Source organism: Nicotiana tomentosiformis, chromosome 2, assembly GCF_000390325.3.
Source record: "Nicotiana tomentosiformis chromosome 2, ASM39032v3, whole genome shotgun sequence".
NCBI lineage: Eukaryota > Viridiplantae > Streptophyta > Magnoliopsida > Solanales > Solanaceae > Nicotiana > Nicotiana tomentosiformis.
This window is the reverse complement of record NC_090813.1, coordinates 36,745,922-36,756,194: the sequence shown is the minus strand read 5'-3', so window position 1 is coordinate 36,756,194 and position 10,273 is coordinate 36,745,922. Positions and strand designations below refer to the sequence as shown.

General features: G+C 38.0%; 1 pseudogene; it reads right to left on the bottom strand.

Annotated features, from left to right (window-relative positions):
- Positions 1–603: 603 nt before the first annotated feature.
- The window catches only part of LOC138904629 (putative Peroxidase 48), a 122,193-nt pseudogene continuing 112,523 nt past the window's right edge, over positions 604–10,273 (bottom strand).

Here is a 10,273-nt window from a genome sequence, read left to right as displayed (position 1 = left end):
ACCTAAGAAATTAAGAGAAACGAAATTGATAATCTTTTTTTTATGATGATGTCTATAGTTTCCATGTATATGATTCTCTTGTTTATGCATGATATTAACATCTTCAAGAATTAAACCTTCTATTAACATCTTCAAGAAATAAACCTTCCCTTCTTTTTTTCTTTTTCAATGTGCGGCATGATTTTAGGAAAAAGATAGCATGAACGAACTGGTTCGATTTTTGCGTCGGAACTACTTCCAGGGAAAAGGAAGGGTTTCCATAAATATTACAATTATTTTTCCACAACCGATAATGGTGATACTCGCCCAGCAATGTTTCCAGAAATTTAAAAATTCTGGATAAAATCTTGAATTTCATCTTGATTTGAACCCTATTTCTTGCAGCACGATGATATAAGATACTAACATATAATAGTAGTATCCGTACCTTAAAAGCAGAATATTATATTGGCTCACATATGTGTACGTAAAGCTGCAAGCATGAGAAACTTTGTTAAGTCAATCAGTGATCGTAACTAGATCCATTAGTATCCAAAGAGAAAATTTCACTGAATGCCACCTAAATCAGACACTAGGAAAAGTCATGAATAACTAACTAGTCTACTCCTCCCAGGTAGTTGTCATTGATCAGAATTGAGATGGGAGCAACTGTGCCGAACTTCTCCTTGGGATCCAGTAAGAATACCAATATTTGACAATTTAGCCATGGCATGTGCTAACTCAATCTTTTCATATTAATAATCCATCACCACCGCTGCTGTCTTTTCATTAGCCATCAACTGTTGATCAGCAAACAGCAGCCCTCGTCCTCTCATCAAAGTCTTGTAGTAGTGATTATCAAATGAAGTTCCAACCGAGGAAAGCGCTGACAGTCCCTGGGAGTATGACATAGCAGACTCACTCAGACCCCTAGCTGTATGTTTGTTGAACATGTTGTTGATGGTGCTGTTATCATCTGGACACTTCTGCATCAACTCTTCAAGGAAATCAGAAGGAATTTGTTGGATCAGGTAAACCTGTCACCATAAAATTACTGAGCCTTGGCCGAATAAATTTGTGACCACCTAATTTTTACCCTAATATAAAATTACTTCTAAAAAATACAAAAAATAGCTTTAAATTATTTTTCTATATTTTTACTTAGTTTGCTTTGTACGTATTCATGTTTGATGCATTTTTAAGTTGCGTTTTAAATCCTAAAGAAAATACAAAAATATTTTTAATTTTTACATTTTTTAGATTTTAATTGCATAATTAATTGCATTTGTAAAACACTAAAATACCAAAAAATACATTAGTCTACATGCATTTGTTAGCTAATTGAATTAGTTAATTGTAGAAAAATAGGTTATTAGGTTAGTTTTGCAAATTAGTTGGAATTAGGAGTGTTAAATAAATTGATTAGTCTTGCAAAATACAAAGAAAGAAAAGAGAAGGCTATGGGGTCTCATTACAGCTTTGGGCCAGGTGCTTCAAGTGGCCCATTTTCCTTCCATTCGCCCAAGCCCGCTACCCACCAGCCCAATACCCCCCTTCATCTCTAAAATAGACCCTAATTTGCCCTCTCTTTGGCGAACCACAACAGAGAATGGGCGCACTCCCCCCTTCTTCATTCCCATAAATAGAGTCAAATTTCCTCGATTTGGGATTTAAAATAAACCGGTGACTTGGGACACCATAAATTATTCCAAGTGGCGACTCTGATCAAATAAATAATCTCATTTCGAATATTGTCACTTTAATTGGAAAAACTCCCCTATTCCCATATCCCCTCGGGAAAAAGGAGGTGTGACAGCTCTGGCGACTCTGCTTGGGTCAAGAACCCAGAATCTCTGGTTCAGGGTTCGGAATTCAAGCTTAGAATAGCTGTTATAATTGGCTTTCATGATTGTCTGACTTTTACGTGTTTGAGCCTAATGTGCTAAATGCCGCTTTTTTTTACCGCTTTGATATTGTGTGAATTGTATATAAACTGCTACGAAACCCTTCTTCTCTCTGAGTCTTCTAAATCTTCTAGGAAGCGTGCGCTTCGCGTGGCTTCTTTTCTGTTAGAGTCATATCCTAATTTTAGAACGAGGTTCGGACAAGTTGCAAAGCCGCTGAAGCTTCTGTATTCCTGGTACGCTGCCCCCCCTCCCCTCGAGTTGTCCGCTCGGGTAAGTCAGGTCTAGAACAATACACCTTAGGGTTCAAATTTAGAATAACATAACCTCATGCCGGATCCCTAGTTGGTACGTTTGTTTGCATCACGCGCATTTTGACTTTGGGGACTCAACACTGGGGGGGTGGGGGATGGGTCCGTCTATGACAGGTGTACCCAAATTAAAAAGACCATCCTGATGCATTTTACGTACTACATGTGCAGTTGTTTGTTTTGGCTTGCATGTTGACTAGCTTCTAGAATAGGGAAAGAAAATAAAAAAAATAAAAAAAAAAGAGTGAGAGGTAGGTGTTTGAAATCCGAAACTCTGCCAAAATTTTGAAGAAAAAAAAAGAGAAAAGAAAATAAGTTGTTGTTTTCAAAAAGTCACATTTTCCCCTGTTCCGTCAAAACTGGCAGAACTACACGGGTCTGATTCTCACCGGATGTGAGATACGTAGGCAAACCTAATCGGTTTCGGCCCCCATTTTTAAAAAAATTCAAAAATATTTTCCTTTAATTTCTTCTCTAGGAGTATTTTTTTTGAAAATCACAAACAAATAAAAAATAAGAAAAATTTTAAACCAAAAAATATTTTATTTGTAGGAGTCTTTCATTAGAAAAAGAAAACAAATGAAATCAAAATGCAAAAGATATTTTCTACCTTTTTTTCAGAAGTCTTTTTCCCAAAATTCAAAAAATAATCAAAAATACAAAAAATATTTTATTTCTTCTTTAGAAGTCTTTCTTTCAAAAAAAAATTTAAAAAAAAATCAAAATCAAAAAACCAAAACCAAAAATTCAAAAATATTTTCTTCCTCTTTAAAAGCCTTTCTTTCGAAAATTTAACAAAAACAAAATTGCAAAAAAGTACATATTCTTTTTCTAAATGCTTTTATTGTCTGAGTGTTTTCAAAAGTAAAAAAAAGTGTTAGCTTATTTACCTATTCATAATCCTCCCGAACTACGCACGATCTGATTCATGTTCCCACATGATACGTAGGCAACCCACATCAGGTTCGATCGACAAAAAAAAATGAAATGAAAATGAAAAAAAATAAAACAAAAAATGATGATGATAATAAGGACCGACTGAGTCCATTCTAACGTGTCTCTTATTTTGAATCATAGAAGAAAGTTTGAGGTGGTCGGTTTGTGGCAAGCTGGCAACACAAAATCCAAAGAAAAAATGTCATTGACAACTGACATTGAAGCTGTTACGAGTGGTCAAGAGACTCGGGGTCAGAGGGTTCAACAAAAGTCTACTGTGGTTGAGGAAAATAGAATACCGAAACAGCAAATGACTGAAATGTGTCAAGCATCGGCCAATGGTCAAGGACCACCCCTTTCTCATGTTTTCCCAAAATTCACACCCATCTCGACTATTACCACTCCTGTCTCATTGTCTGATCGATCCTATCCATTTGGGTTCAGTCTTTATCCCAACTGTACGACTACAACTGGAACTTTTGTTGCGCGCTCCCAAAGTGTGCCATTGATAACCAATCAGACAATCACTGTTGTTATGCCCGTTTTCACTATCCCTCAGCCAACAGTGGTACAAAAGAAAAGTCACGAGTCACAATTTGTTACCCATCAAGAATAATACCATTCTCTTGAGTACCACGCGTATCTATTTGATCTTCCTGCAAAAATTGAGAAGCCTGCCCAAAAGATGGCACAAGAAGAAATGACCCAAAGAATGAAAAGCTTAGAACGACAGTTGAAAAACATGCAAGGGTTGGCAGGTCAGAAGAGTATTGCCTTCAAGGATCTATGTATGTTCCCCAATATTCGTTTACCACTTGGTTTCAAGATCCCTAAATTTGAAAAGTATGATGGACACGGCGACCCCATAGCTCACTTGAAAAGGTATTGCAATCAGCTAAGAGGTGTTGGAAGAAATGAAGAATTACTAATGGCTTATTTTGGGGAAAGACTGAAAGGGGTAGCCTCTAAATGGTTTATTGATCAAGACACCTCTCATTGGCATGTTTGGGATGACATGGCCCGGGCCTTTGTCAGACAATTCCAGTACAACATCGACATCGTCCCAGACCGCAATTCCATTTCTAACCTGAAGAAGAAATCGACTGAAAGCTTCAGGGAATATGCCATTAAATGGAGAGAGCAAGGAGCTAGAGTTAAGCCACCCATGGATGACCACGAGCTAATCACTGTCTTCCTTCAGGCTCAAGAGCCAGATTATTTTCAAAACATGATGTCCGCAGTTGGCAAATCCTTCCCGGAAGCAATCAAAATTGGGGAAATAGTTGAGAATGGCCTTAAGACAGGCAAAATTATAAGTCAAGCAATTCTCAAAGCTGCAACTCTGGCTGTCCAGATTGAATCTGATAATTTTAGTGACACGAATGAAAAGGATGAAGAAACCATGATGACAATAAGGTCGAGAAGAGGTCCTAGGAGAACATCTCGAAGGTATGAGCAGCCTCATCAGGTTTCCGATAATTCCCCTGAGCACTACTATCCACCTCAGAACCCACAATACTCTATTGCTCCACTTCAGTATGTTGTCCAGCCACCAAGACACCCCAGAAGGCGAGCACCAGCACCGCAAAATCTCCACCAGCCTCCACAAAAGTTTCAAGTGCCCTATAACCCACATCTAAGCCAGTGGTATAGAGGGGAACAAAGGTTGAAAGATAATTTTACACCAATAGGAGAGTCCTATGGAAGTGTGTTCGAGAAATTAAAGCATTATGACATGATTGCACCTATTCCTCCAAATCATGTGGACCCACGTGCAAGAAGCTTTGACCCTTATAAAAGGTGTGAATACCATTCCAATGCCTAGGGGAACAATGTTGAAAGTTGTCGGGATTTGAAAAGAGAAATAGAAAGGATGATCCAGGAAAAACTGATTGTGATCCAAGATAATGGCACCCAGAATATCAGGCAGAATCCTTTACATGCACATGATGATGCACACTTTGTAGGGATGATGTGTGGTGACATGGAGTATGAGAATCCTCTCGGGAACTTGCCGACTGAAATTGGAGAAGGCCATGGTGATTCTGATGAGCAAATTTGTGGCTAAATGTCAAGCTTAGCAATTGAAAAGTCATTCCCTCCTCACTAGGAAGGAATCTTGGTAGCTTGTTTTGATATTTTTTGTATTATCTGGGTTATTCCAAGGTGTGATCCAGATTTTATTTGTTTTATTGAGTCAAACCCTTCTATCCCTCTATTTTGTTTGTGTGAGTCTTGTCTGTCCGTTTTGTTGCTATTTTCATTAACCGGGTTATTTTAGGGTTGTAACTCGGATTTTAGGTTGTTTGTCTTGTTGTTTACTCAATGAAATACAGTTTGTCCTTTTGTGTTATTCCATGCTTAGTTCTTTTTCCGCTAGTTTTAGTGATATGACATGCATGCGGAATTTTTGGCCAGATCTTAGAAAATTGATTTAATCTTGAATTGGATAACTGAGAACAAGAAATTTTTGAGGATGAATAAAGAGTTGAAACACTTTGGAATTAAGCTCGGGTAAAATTTACCTTCAAATCATTGTGAAGATCAGGTTTGAGGAAGAACCAATTGAAGTTTGGTGGAAAGTTTGAGATTAATAGATGGAAAGTATTCTTCGACCACGACACACCAAGAAGATATACATGCTTATCAATGTTGTGATCACGAAAGGATACTATAATTGGCATTCTCGAGGCTAGGAAGCCCTTTTTCTGCTATCCAAACACTTTATACCCTTTGTTACCCCTTTTGAGCATGTGTTAATTTCTTTGACCACCCTCTTTTGGAATTAAGTTTAGAGTCAAAAGTTCAAAAAAAAAATAAAAAAAAAAGTCCATGCCCTAAGAGACCAAACTAGGGCAACTCTTAGAAAGTACAAGTGAAACAAAAAAAATAGAATAGTCAAAGGTCCATGTCCCAGAAAATAGAAGTTGGGCAACTTGTTTTGAAAAAAAAGAGAAAAAAAGAAAAAAGAAAAAAAGAGAGCAGAAAGAAAGATGAAAAAATAATAGTTAGGTCAGATATTTGAATTACGTTAGACCTGATTCCTTTAAAAAAAAAAGGATACGTAGGCAGCCTTATACGGTTCGGTCCAACCAAATAAGAATTCAAAAAAAAAAGAAAAAAAGAAAAAATACAAAAATCCCCAGTACCAGACACTGGGACAAAGATTTTATTCCACTTTTGAAAGAGTCGATTCCAAGAGTTGTAAGTCTACAACCCCTCATTTTGAGTGTATTTTGAGTCTTATGCCATCCTTTCTTTCCAACACTATCCAAAAACCTTCCGAATAAAGACCTCCTGATATGCCTTCAAGAATGCCAAGAGAAGTATGCAATGAGCAGCGATTGTCACGTAACATAAAACACTGTCAGTTGCTCACACTAGAAAGCAAAAGAAAAAGAAAAATAAAGAAGAAAAAATGAGAGAGTCTTACTAGTGAAAACCCTCACGGGCACTGTAAGACGACGGTAAGCAGAGATGAATAAATGAGAGAGACGTGTTGGTGAAAACCCCTCGGGGCACCATTAGTCGATAGTGAGTCATGAAGCTGATGCAAAGGATTGGCACGAACAAGCCCGACTTCAAAATCATAAGAATGGTAAAAAGGAAGATTTGGTCAGTTTGATAGATCAGACCGTTAAGTCCAAAATGCATGTCATGATCATTAAGGCTAGCTATTGAAAAAAAAAACTCTTCCTTATGTCCTTCCCGACAGGGGCACTTCTTGTTAATACTGTTTCTTTACACCATTGTGTCCCTTCACTCTAAGTCAGTCCTTGTCAAAATAAGTAAGAAAAGATTTCAAAATCTGCTACCAGCTTTTCAGTTGCACAAAGTAAATTTGGCCAGCACACTCAGTTGTTACTGTCAACATGCCTTGAGGATTCATGCAAAGGCTTCCCCCCAAAAGATGTCAGCCTATTCGGGTAAAGCAAGCAAAGATAACCTCAAGGTTAATCAGAGATTCTCTGTAGTACCGAACAATGACTATGAAGTGTGCACATCGTGCAAAAGGCTCTTGCCAGTTATGATTCTCTCTGATAGACAAATTGCTCCAAAAGTAAAGCCATTCAAGATATCAGAAAAGGTTATCCAAGAAAAGAAATCTCTTTTTTGAGATAAGGCTGATTCAGCCACAAATACAAATGATACTAAGTGTGAAACAATCAGGGTTGATGTAGAGCAAAATGTCTCTTGAAACTGACTCAAGCTGATTGAGCAAAAGCCAAGCTGCCCAAGACTCAAGGCCACAAACCGACCACCACTTTTAAAACTGACAATTTTCTTTGTTTGAAACAGGAACAAAGCAGTGCAAGGAAGTTGGTTCAAAAAAAAAAGAAGAGAAGAGCCGACAAAGGGAAGTTTCTCAAATCTTTGCCTTCATTTGTCTTGCTAGTGTGCATAAATGTTGCCATTGCTCTTCACATTTTTCCTCCTAGGATAAAAAGTCCTAGTCTGATGGATTTTCTCCCAATAAAAATCTTAGTCTGATGAATTTTTCTCCTAAGATAAGAAAACCTAGTCTGATGAATTTTCTCCTAGAAACGTCTTAGTCTGATGAATCTTTCTCCTAAGATAACAAAAAAAAAGACCTAGTCTGATGAACTTTCTCCTAGGATCAAAATCTTAGTCTGATGAATCTTTCTCCTAAGATAGAAAACCTAGTCTGATGAATTTTCTCCAAGGATCGAAATCTTAGTCTGATTAATCTTTCTCCTAAGATAATAAAAAAGAGACCTAGTTTGATGAATTTTCTCGTAGGATTGAAATCTTAGTCTGATGAATCTTTCTCCTAAGATTGAAAACCTAGTCTGATAAACTTTCTCCTAGGATAGAAATCTTAGTCTGATGAATCTTTCTCCTAAGATACCCAAAAGAGAAAAAAAGAAAAGAAAAGAGACCTAGTCTGATGAACTTTCTCCTAGGATCAAAATCTTAATCTGATGAATCTTTCTCCTAAGATTAAAACCTAATGAGATGAATTTTCTCCTAGGATAATAAGTTTTTTAAAAAAAAGGGAAGTCTGGATTTTTAACAAAAAATGGGTCAATTTTTAGTTTTCTTAAGTTATCAATCTTTAGTTTTCTTGAAATCAGGGATCCCGCCTGGAGAATAGGGTCAGTTTTTAGTTTAGTCAAGCTTAGTTTATAGTTTTCTGCAAGCTCAATCTCAAATTTAGGAGACATACTTCCTAGTTTGGGTTTTTTAGATTTTTATTTCTTTAGGAGACGCACATCCTAGTCGAGTCTTCAATTTTACTCTCATCATTGCATCCTTCATCAATAGTATAGGTAATTTATAGTTCTGCTAATAACTGACAAATCTTCCTAGTGTAAACTGGGGTAGAAAAAGTTTCTTTTGTTGTTTTCGTTTTGCTGTAGTAGCAGGCGCCCACCTGGAGAATGAGGGAATTTATTGCAAGTATTACGTCAACAGCAGACGCCCACCTGGAGAATGAGGGAATTCATTTCAAGTTTTAAATCAGCATTAGGCCCCCATCTGGAAAACTAGGGAATTCATTTCAAGTTTTAAATCAGCAGGCGCCCACCTGGAGAATGAGAGAATTTATTTCAAGTTTTAAGTCAACAGCAGGCGCCCACCTGGAGAATGAGGGAATTCATTTCAAGTGTTAAGTCAGTATCAGGCGCCCACCTGGAGAATGAGGGAATTCATTTCAAGCGTTAAGTCAACATCAGGCACCCACCTAGAAAATGAGGGAATTTATTTCAAGTTTTTAAGTCAGCAGGCGCCCACCTGGAGAATGAGGGAATTTATTTTAAGTTTTAAGTCATCAGGCGCCCACTTGGAGAATGAGGGAATTTATTTCATGTTTTAAGTCAACATCAGGCGCCAACCTGGAGAACGAGGGAATTCATTTTAAGTGTTAAGTTAACATCAGACACCCACCTGGAAAACGAGGGAATTCATTTCAAGTTTTTAAAGTCAGCAGGCACCCACCTGGAGAATGATGGAATTCATTTCAAGTGTTAAGTCAGCATCAAACGCCCACCTGGAGAATGAGAGAATTCATTTCAAGTGTTAAGTTAACATGAGGCACCCACCTGAAAAACGAGGGAATTTATTTCAAGTTTTTAAGTCAGCAGGCGCCTACCTGGAGAATGAGGGAATTTATTTCAAGTTTTAAGTCATCAGGCGCCCACCTGGAGAATGAGGGAATTGATTTCAAGTGTAAGTCATCAGGCGCCCACCTGGAGAACGAGGGAATTCATTTCAGGTTTTAAGTCAGCATCAGGCGCCCACTTGGAGAATGAGGGAATTCATTTCAAGTGTTAAGTCAACATCAGGCACCCACCTGGAAAACGAGGAAATTCATTTCAAGTTTTTAAGTCAGCAGGCGCCCACCTGTAGAATGAGGGAATTTATTTCAAGTTTTAAGTCAGCATCAGACGCCCACCTGGAGAATGAGGGAATTCATTTCAAGTGTAAGTCAACAGGCGCCCACCTGGAGAATGAGGGAATTCATTTCAGGTTTTAAGTCAACATCAGGCGCCCACCTGAAGAACGAGGGAAGTCATTTCAGAATTCAATTCAAGTTAGAAGTAGCAGAAGCTCGCCTCAAGAATGCGAGCTGACAGTCCGAGATGACCAAAGGAAGAAGTCTCAATCCAGAATAAAAGAAAAAAAAAAGAAGAGAAGTGAGTCCAAAATGTAGAAGCCGATGAAAGATGTGAACTGCTCAAGATATGGCTGAAGTCACAAGCTTTGCATGTCCCGTCTTGATCCGAAAAGCTGAAGAAAAAAGAACTAGCACCTGCAGCTAGCAAGCATCAAGGTTCAAATCAAAAGTCCGCAAGAAGAACCATTCAAGACTCAAGATCAGGCTTCAGAAGACTCATAGATAGGAATCTTGTAACTCGTAGCTGATAGGCTTAGTTAGTTTCTTTTTCATTTTGACTTTGGTGTAATAGGGAATTTATTTCAAGTTTTAAGTCAGCATCAGGCGCTCACCTGGAGAATGAGGGAATTCATTTCAAGTGTAAGTCAACAGGCGGCCACCTAGAGAATGAGGGAATTCATTTCAAGTTTTAAGTTAGCATCAGGCGCCCACCTAAAGAACGAGGGAAATCATTTCAGAATTCAATTCAAGTCAGAAGTAGCAGAAGCTCGCCTCAAGAATGCGAG